Genomic DNA, 10,331 nt, shown 5'->3' on the forward strand with positions numbered 1-10,331 from the left:
GAACCACAGCCCTTTGATGATTTTGAGCCTTTGTTGCTTAGCTTCCAGCTTCCCCCAAACCTGTTGCCATGAATAGTAGTACTGTACCTCAGTATTCTAGGTGGGGAGAGAAAGATGTGTGCTTCTTGGGCAATGACTTGCATGGCTGGAGAAGCCAGGTACTCATACACAATGCTTTCACTTTCCCCTGCAGGAGAAATGAAGTGGTTGCTCTTCGCAATGAGTTGTGCTGCCTTAGGGGATAGATGATGCAGGTAAAGTAAAACTGTTCTTCTTATCCTCTTCAATGCATCTATTCTCAGGGGATGGGGTTCTTCTTCTTCTTATTATTATTTTGCCTACATTGTGCTGAAACTTCTCTGCTGTATTCCATAAATGTATTCTCATTAATGGTTGTCAGGATTGATGTTCTGTGGTGGAACAATGGTAAAAACAACCACAAAAAAACCCTACTGCTATCTTGCCATTTAGCTCTCAGTTAATACTTTTTAAGACTTAAAACAGTGTATAATGTAAAGACACATGCAGCCCCATGTTCATTGCAGCATTGTTCACAGTGACCAGGACATGGAAACAACCAAAAAGCCCTTCAATAGATGACTGGATAAAGACGATGTGGCACATATACACTATGGAATACTACTCAGCTATAAGAAATGATGACATTGGATCATTTACAGCAAAATGGTGGGATCTTGATAACATTATATGAAGTGAAATAAATAAATCAGAAAAAAACAACTGCATTATTCCATACGTAGGTGGGATATAAAAGCGAGACTAAGAGACATTGATAAGAGTGTGGTGGTTACGGGGGGTGGGGGAGAGGGAAAGGGAAAGGGGGAGGGGCACAAAGAAAACTAGATAGAAGGTGACAGAGGACAATCTGACTTTGGGTGATGGGTATGCAACATAATTGATTGACAACATAACCTGGACATGTTTTCTTTGAACATATGTACCCTGATTTATTGATGTCACCCTAGTAAAATTAATTTAAAAAAATGAAAAAAAGTGTATAAATTCAAAATGTATTAAATAAATAAAAACCAATCATGGCTAATATTGATTTCAGTCTTTTTATGATTAGATGAGGGTTATCTTTGATTTTTAAAATGAAGATGAGAGTTTTATACCTTTTTTATATTTTTATGTATTTTCGTGTTAAAATGATTGAGGAAACAATAAAATTATGTTATAATTTGGGTTCCTCATTCATTCATTTCATAAATTTTTATTAAGTGTATATTGTTTAAAAATTAGGTTTTTTATCTTAAAATTATCAGGACTTAGCTAATGTAAAAAATTTAGTCAATTGATTCTGAACTTAATAAAATGAATTCTCTTCTCTATTTTAATAGTTTATCATATTTTAAGTAGGTTATGTTTTCTAATTAATTGGTATTTCTATATTTACTGATCAAAGAAGACTATTGATTTATAAGAATAAGGTTGAAAAATATGAAGCAGAAAAATGGTGAGTTTTAATTTAATTAAGAATATGTATGTTTATTAAATAATAAGTTGAGGCAAAACATATTCTTGATCAGAACCTAAACTTTAAAATGCAGTTGGATTTATAAAATTAATCCATCCATTTGGAATTTATTTAAAAATTGTGTGTGCATCCAGTTTTAGCCAATCATTTTTTGAAATCTCTTTTAAGTTCAGGACTGAAAAGTCTTAAAATGAAGTTCAAGTAATAAACTAAATATAGAACAAAATTTATATATACTTTTAATTTTAGTTTTTTATTAAGTTCTAAATTTGAGTATAAAAACTTATACTTTAACTTTATATTCAGTGCCAAACAACTTTATTCAACTAATGATTAAATATGGCCACACAACTAAAACCAAAGAACTCATAAGTATAGTCTCTTCAGATTTCTAGTTTTATTTTTGTAGTTTGACTAAGAATGTATTTCCACATTGCCTAGAATAATCAGTTTGTTTAAATATTTATTTTAACTATTCTATATTTTTTATTCCATGTCACTTAATGTGACACTTATTGTTTATTTTAAATAAACATCTTCCTTCCTTCCTTCCTTCCTTCCTTCCTTCCTTCCTTCCTTCCTTCCTTCCTTCCTTCCTTCCTTCCTTCCTTCCTTCTTTCCTCCCTCCCTCCCTCCCTTCTTTCCTTCCTTCCTTCCTTCCCTTTCTTCCTCTTTCTTTTTTAATTAAGTGAGAGGCGGGGAGGCAGGGACAGACTGTAGCATGTGCCCCAGCTGGAATCCACTCCGCAAGCCCCTATGGGGAGATACTCTGCCAGGCTGGACCGATAGCTTCGTTGCTTGGCAACCCGAGCTGTTTTAGCACGTGAGGCGGAGGCCTAGGAGCCATCCTCAGTGCTCGGAGCCAAACCACCCAAGCCCATGGCTGAGGCAGGAGAAGAGAGAGATGGAGGGGGGGGGACAGAGAGAAGCAGATGGTCGCTTGTCCTGTGTGCCCTAGCTGGGAATTGAAACTGGGACTTCCACACACCAGCGTCAACGCTCTACTGCTGAATCAACCGGCTAGGGCCACATTTACTTTTTTAAACACATATCTCCAATGTCTCCCCACCTCCCACATCATCCATAAGTAACCATGCACCCTACTTTGTGGAATATTTGGTGAAAAAGTTAGTTTGAACAATTTACTTTGGCATTCTGCCTATACTGGTGATTATAAAAGTAATTTATTGATGTTTTTACTAGTTTTGGCTTTCTGCATGTATTTTTTAAAAGATTTTATTTATAGATTTAGAGAGAAGACAGAATAAGAGAAAGGCAGTGGGTAGTGTGGGAAGCATCAAGTCATGCAGGTTGCTTCATGTCAGCCTTGCCCTGACTAACCTAGGGTGTGTTTGTTTTTTTAACCTAGGGTTTCTAACAGATGACCTCCGTGTTCGAGGTTGATGCTCTATTCACTGGGTCACCACAGCTCAGGCTGCAGGGTTTATTTTTTTTGTTTTTTGAGAAGCAGATGGGCGCTCTTCCTGTGTGCCCTGGCCGGGAATCGAACCTGGGACTCCCGCACACCAGGCCGACGCTCTACCACTGAGCCAACCGGCCAGGGCCTATTTTTTTTTTAAACTCTGCTTTTTATGACCAGTTCTCTAGAGGCTATGTGACTCTTCATTTTCACATGCTACAACTGCATTGGTCTCTCTCTTTTTACAATGTAATAATGATTACCATTCTTTGGAATGTTTTCAGAATTACATGATTGTTTAGGTATGTATGCCTTACCTCTAAATGTGTTATTAGGGAAGACAAAAAGTTATGCTCTAATAGGCTGGTTGATTTTGAGGAATAAATAAACTGCATTCGGAGGTTTTTGAATGACAGATGAAAGGTAAGAATGTCTTTTGAAATCAGCATAATTTTATTTACCTAACAAGCTACTAACTTATGCTTACTATGTACCAGCTAAATGCGTTATACATATTTTCTCCTTATTTTTTTTTAATAATCAGTTATCTTCAGGGTTAGAATCCTGGCTCTGGTATTCACTACCTATATAACATTGGGTAAGTTAACTACTCTGTCAGTATTCTCATCTGTCGCATCATGATAAGGATAACCTTCTGAAAGTATTTTGTGGAGATTAAATAAAATATCATTTTTAAAGATACTGATACATATTAATAATTTTTCTTGTAGTAGAGACTTTGCCAGAAATCATGCTATATGTAAGTAAAGATTGAATTGATTTTTAACACCTCTAAATTTTTCATTTGCTCAAGGTCTGGGAAAGCTTACTGATTTGTGTAATGATTTATCAGTCAGGGTTGATTAGGGCAAGAAAGAGATAAACCTAATTTGAAAAGTTAAAGTCTTAGTGAGCCAACAGAAAAGCCAAAAGTGGCATTGCCAAGAGACAGAATTAGCATGCCTAGCCCTAGATGACAACTAATCTATCAAGCACAAACACGCAGTTTGCCCCTTACCTCTTCTTTCTCAGGTTCCAACTCTGAAAAGAATATCTGAAATGGCAGTTGGAGATTTGGGAAATTTGTGAAAAATAAAAGTCTTCTCCATGACTCCCTTCCCTGACATAGCCCTAAAGAGGAAGTCAGCCTGAGCAAGGAATGGGAAGACAACTCAAGTAAACTTTAGAATTCTGATACTATGTGGGAATGGACTTTTTGTTACTTTTACAAAAAAGGATTTGTAGTAACCAGATACACTGTAAGTATCTGCCCCTAATTTTATCTAAAATGACAGCAAATTTTAGAGCAGATTTGGAAGGTTAGTGGTAGGAAACAAATTACTTTCTTCATTTGTACTTTACTATATCCAACTCATCCGATAAATTATTAGGATTATTATTACAAATGAATTAATTAAATTCTTATCTAATTTACAATATTTTTTCATTCAGAGGATAAGATAAATATTACTGATTATATGCTTTGAAGTGTTATAGGTGAGGCAGAGTTAAAGCTGGAAGCAAGGTTCATGCCAGATGTGGAGAATTAGCCCTGGTTCTAAAAGTTAATATTCCTATTTCTGTTACCAGGAGTTGAAACTTATTCTCATATATAATAGTCCAATATCAAATACATTCATGTCATTAATAAATAGACTAAGGGGAATTTCAGTTTTTTTCTATTTAATGCAAAAGCTATGTTAAGCTTCTGCAATAATTCAGAAATGAGAGGTAAGTACCGAAGCAAAGGCGTAATTCACAAAAAAATAAAGAAATATATCTGAAAGATATTTTGAAGAAAAATTTCACTTGGTTACTAGTTAATAAAGAGATAAAAAGAAGGAATGGTCTAACAAATTCAATTTCACCAATTGCATAACAAGAACGTGTGTTTCAATTTATAAATTTATGTACAAGAAAATAATTTTGCTTCTGTAACACTTCAATTGTTATTTTCTGACCCTTTTATGTTCTAAAGAGCTCTGCAATTCCTAGGACTTGGGGATTGGGTATAAGTGGAAGAGGGATCTGGTTCTTGGTCATCATCTATTAGTGCTGACATTGACAAAGAACCCTACATTCTCATATGATCTTTGTCCAGTCACTGTTACTCCCTTTTCTGTGTGAAAGGCCACCAGAATTTCTAGGGCTCCCTTGTCTACACTGCTGTTGGTAACATAAGAAACTGAACTTTACTGGCTCCATAAAGCACCACAGATACACAGGATACATAAGATTCTGTATTCATAAGTCTCCCTACAAAAGATAAATGGCACAATCAAATTCATGTATTTCCTCTGAAGAGTTTATTTACACGGGGATTAATTACAAGGATGTGGTGAATGTAAGAAAACCACAAGTGATAGTGCAGGTGCACAAAGGTAGCCGCAGACCTAAAGGTGATGGGTGGAAGAAGACACCAGAAGCTAGCAGAGACAATGAAGAAATGAAGGCTGACTGTGAAAGAGCAGTGATCCTTCCAGGAATGCAGCCTACCTAAGCTGATTCTTCGGGAAGAGCTTCAGGGAAATAAATATCCTTATATCACTCTTTTTCTTCATTTTCTTCATTTTCTTCTTCAGTCCCCACTGCCAAATACTGGAAGCCAGTAGGAAGAGAGCAGGTTAGAGAGGGGAGAGACAATATTTCTGCTTAGATATCCCATTTGGTAATTTGTTCTCTATGGATTTAATTCTATATTGAGTACAAGGTTTTGTTTGCTTGTTTGTTTTACCATACTTGCCCTTTTTTTTTTCTGGGCTCTATTGGAGACAAGAGCCCTTTCCTCTAATATCTTTTAAAACTATCTTAGGTTTCCTTTCTGGGTTTGGTATGTCAAAGATTCATTTCTTCTTAGGGACAAACAAATGTCTAAAGCATTTTTACTCTGCTCTTTTCACTTTCTTCACTCCTTCTACTTATAAGCTTTATCTCTGATCTGTTCTTATTACTCCCATGTGATGATTATTAAAAGATAAGCATCAATTAGTTCCAAATGCATACATTACAATTACACCAGAGAAACATGACAGAGTTGAACAAAACAAACCCAGAGTGATGACAGAAGTGGGGGCTCTAAGTAGAGGTTTTCCAGAAAGCAGGGTCCTAAAGTCAAAACAGCTGAGTGTAATCAGTCTTGGATCTGGCATTTCCATAACTCTCTGGCTTCAGAGAGGCTCAGACCTAGGCCTTCAGCTATGTGGGACTGGCTCTTATGATATTTAAGTAAGTATCTTATTCTTTATTCTTACTTCCTTCTTTTTTCTTCAGAGACCTCTTATTTGATCAAAACCATATGTTCTTTATATAGGACCTAAAGGATTCTCTCAGATATCTTATAATATTTCAGTGTACAATGGTAAAAGTTCACAGAAAACTCCAGCAATCAGCAACGATAACAACAACATAGGGAAATGACCACTGACAAACTTATTAGGGATGAAGGTTGTGTTGTTCTACTAAGTAAAGAGTACAGTCTAGGTGATTTCCTGCTTGAAAACAAAAGAAACATTTAATGAGTAGTACAAGAAGGAAGTGATAAAATGTCAACCAGCTTTGCATTATTGAACACTTCATGACAATGATTATGCCTCAGTGCACATTAGTGAAATGTTACTTAGAAATGATGTTGGCCCTGGCCGGTTGGCTCAGCGGTAGAGCGTCGGCCTAGCGTGCGGAGGACCCGGGTTCGATTCCCGGTCAGGGCACACAGGAGAAGCGCCCATTTGCTTCTCCACCCCTCCGCTGCGCTTTCCTCTCTGTCTCTCTCTTCCCCTCCCGCAGCCAAGGCTCCATTGGAGCAGAGATGGCCCGGGCGCTGGGCATGGCTCTGTGGCCTCTGCCTCAGGCGCTAGAGTGGCTCTGGTCGCAATATGGCGACGCCCAGGATGGGCAGAGCATCGAAATGATGTTAACAATAATCCTTGTCTGTTTTCTGACTTCAGAGAGAAAGTTTTTTTAATATTTCACCATTAAATATGTTTGCTATAGGTTGTTCTTACTGTCATCATATTAAGGAAATTCTCTTTCATTCCTAGTTTGCTTTAAGTTTTTAAAGTAAGTGAATATTAAATTTCATCAAATCTTTTTATTCTGCAATACTAAGATGATTATAGACAGTACCTTTTAAAAGTTTTTAGAAGTTTATGTGGTGAATTACATTACACTGAGTGATTTTTGAGTGTTAATCCTATATAGCATCCTTGGGCAGATTCTTTCATGGTTGTATCATATCCTTTGTCTATATCAATATCAGCTTGTTTTCTATGTGTATAACTTGAGAGTTTTACAGTCTTCTTTAATTTCATCCTTTCTTTGCCTTTTTTTTTTCAGTCCAAGTTGGCAATTTTTTTTTTTTTGTATTTTTCTGAAGCTGGAAATGGGGGAGAGACAGTCAGACAGACTCCCGCATGCGCCCGACCGGGATCCACCCGGCACGCCCACCAGGGGCGACACTCTGCCCACCAGGGGGTGATGCTCTGCCCCTCCGGGGCGTCGCTCTGTGGCAACTAGAGCCACTCTAGCGCCTGGGGCAGCGGCCAAGGAGCCATCCCCAGCGCCCGGGCCATCTTTGCTCCAATGGAGCCTTGGCTGCGGCAGGGGAAGAGAGAGACAGAGAGGAAGGGGGGGGGTGGAGAAGCAAATGGGCGCCTCTCCTATGTGCCCTGGCCGGAAATCGAACCCGGGTCCCCCACACGCCAGGCCGACGCTCCACCGCTGAGCCAACTGGCCAGGGCCAAGTTGGCAATGTTTGCCTGGTATATCTTTTCAAGAATCTTGTAGTTCTCTCATGTATATCATAGGGATTTATTCATTAAACAACAAAATTCTTCCAAGATATTTCCTAAATAACCCTATCACTATTCTTTGATTTCACTGAGGTTGTTGAGGGGATCCATGAATAACATGCTTCATTTTTTTTCACAGATTCTTCCATAAGAATAACCATTCTAATCTTTAAATCCTTATGAGGTCCCAGTAAAAAGTTTCACACCTTTGGATTTCTCTTCAAAAGATACTTTTCTACAAGCAAATCTCATAATTTTGACATCTTTTGCAATATGCATAGACTGAGGATTTCCCAAATTATCAAGTTCATATTCCTTTTTACTTAGCAGCAGTTCTTTCCTCGATTTATTTTCTCTCACATTTTATAAGCAAGTAGAAAGTGGCTAGATTACCAATACTTAGCATAGACCTCTCCTCTCAAGTTCTACCTCAGGACATAATTTAGCTAAAATTTTTGCCACAATATAATAAGGATCTCTTCCTTGTTATACTAGATGGATCCCTTCCATCTAGCTTCAAACAACATGTTTCTAATTTCCTTCTGAACCTCCACCAGCACTGCTTTAATGTTCGTATTTTTACCAACAGATTGTTTATGATGATTTAGGTGTTATCTAAGATGATATAGGGTTGCGCTACTATGTTCCTTACTTTACTATAAACCCTTGCCAATAGTGCCTTTAACCACATTTCTATCAACAGTGTGTTCAATGCAATCTAGACATTTTTTCTAACTCTAAAATTCTCTGAGTCTCTAACCATTACCTGATTCCAAATCTACTTCTACATATTTAGGCATTTGCTACAGCAGTATCCCACCCCTCAGTACCAAGTCTATATTAGTTTCCTATGTCTGTGTTAACAAATTACAACAAACTCAATGGCTTAGAAAAACACAACTTAATTATCTGGAGATTAAAAGTCCAAATGGGTCAGTAGGGCAATATTCCTTTTGCAGGCGCTAGGTAAGAATCTGTCCTCTTGTCTTTTCCAGTTCTAGAGGCTGCCTTAATTCTTTGGCTTATGGTGACTTCTTCTATCTTTAAAGCCAGAAGTATAGAATCTTTTTGTTCTGACCCTCTGTTCCATCATAATACTTTTTCTGATTCTAATCATCCTGTTTCTTCTAAATCACAAGGGCTCTTGTTATTACATTGTATCCATGAAGACAAACCAGGATAATCTTCCTATCAAGATCCATAACTAAGTACATTCTCCTTTTGACATGTAAAGTTACATATTTACAGGTTCTGGGAATTAAGATATGGACCTAATTTTAGGGGCATAAATTTCAAACCCTGAATCCTAGAGGATTTTGAAGCTTTGAAGTTAAAACTCATTTTCTTCCCACTTAAGCTATTGCTTATGTTCTGAAATGCTAGATCCCAGACTGACATTTTTTTCTTTGTATACCTGCTGTGGTCTTGTTTCTTTTAGGCAGAAATGGCAGCATGTCCTAGCTGCTGGAAGGACCATGGAGTACAATGGGAATGGTGATCAGACACATCTTTTTATACCTCAACATATCCCATTGTATTTGCTTTTCCTTATGCTATAGTCTCCCAATCTTCTATACAAGATGTATATTCTTTGAATTTTATTTTATTTTATTATTTTTTATTAATTTTAATGGGGTGACACTAATCAATTAGGGTACATAGGTTCAGAGAAACATCTCCAGGTTATTTTGACATTTGATTATGTTGCATACCCATCAACCAAAGTCATATAGTCTTCCATCATCTTCTATCTGGTTTTCTTTGTGCCCCTCGCCTCCCCCCACCCATTCCCTTCCCTTCCCCATTCCCGGTAACCACCACACTTTTGTCCATGTCCCTGAGTCTCATTTTTATGTCCCACCTATGTATGGAATCATAGTTCTTAGTTTTTTCTGATTTACTTATTTCAATCAGTATAATGTTATCAAGGTCCATCCATGTGGTTGTAAATGATCCGATGTCATCATTTCTTATGGCTGAGTAATATTCCATTGTATATATGTACCACATCTTCTTTATCCAATCATATATTGAAGGGCTTTTTGGTTGTTTCCATGTCCTGGCCACTATGAACAATACTGCAATGAACATGGGGCTGCATGTGTCTTTATATACTAGTGCTTTTGAGTTATGAGGGTATATTCCAGTAGAGGGATTGCTGGGTCATATGGTAGTTCTATTTATTTATTTATTTATTTTTAATTTTAATTTTTTTTTCCACAGGGGAGAGCACGGACGCAGTCCCCCACTACCACAAATTATGCAGTCGAGTTTCCCACATTTGGGGAAATCGCAGGGGTCAGCACATCCAGAGTGCAATGGAAAAGCCTTGCTCTGAGAAAACCACCTTTGTGATCATGGTATCTCCCCTACCAGGTAACTATTAGTAGTTCTATTTTTAATTTTTTGAAGAACCATCATACTTTCTTTCATAATGGTTGTACTACTTTACATTCCCACCAACAGTGGATGAGGGTTCCTTTTTCTCCACAGTCTCTCTAATATTTGTTATTACCAAAATTGTTGATAATAGCTAATCTAACAGGTGTGAGGTGGTATCTCATTGTAGTTTTGATTTGCATTTCTCTAATAACTAATGAAGATGAGCATCTTTTCATATATTTGT

General features: G+C 37.3%; 1 non-coding gene across 1 annotated transcript; it reads right to left on the reverse strand.

Annotated features, from left to right (window-relative positions):
• Window positions 1–9,925: 9,925 nt before the first annotated feature.
• LOC136321375 (U1 spliceosomal RNA) lies at window positions 9,926–10,089 on the reverse strand. The gene has a single exon (XR_010728633.1). It is a non-coding gene; the product is annotated as a U1 spliceosomal RNA (small nuclear RNA).
• Window positions 10,090–10,331: the final 242 nt, after the last annotated feature.

This window comes from Saccopteryx bilineata, chromosome 1 (assembly GCF_036850765.1).
Source record: "Saccopteryx bilineata isolate mSacBil1 chromosome 1, mSacBil1_pri_phased_curated, whole genome shotgun sequence".
Taxonomy (NCBI): domain Eukaryota; kingdom Metazoa; phylum Chordata; class Mammalia; order Chiroptera; family Emballonuridae; genus Saccopteryx; species Saccopteryx bilineata.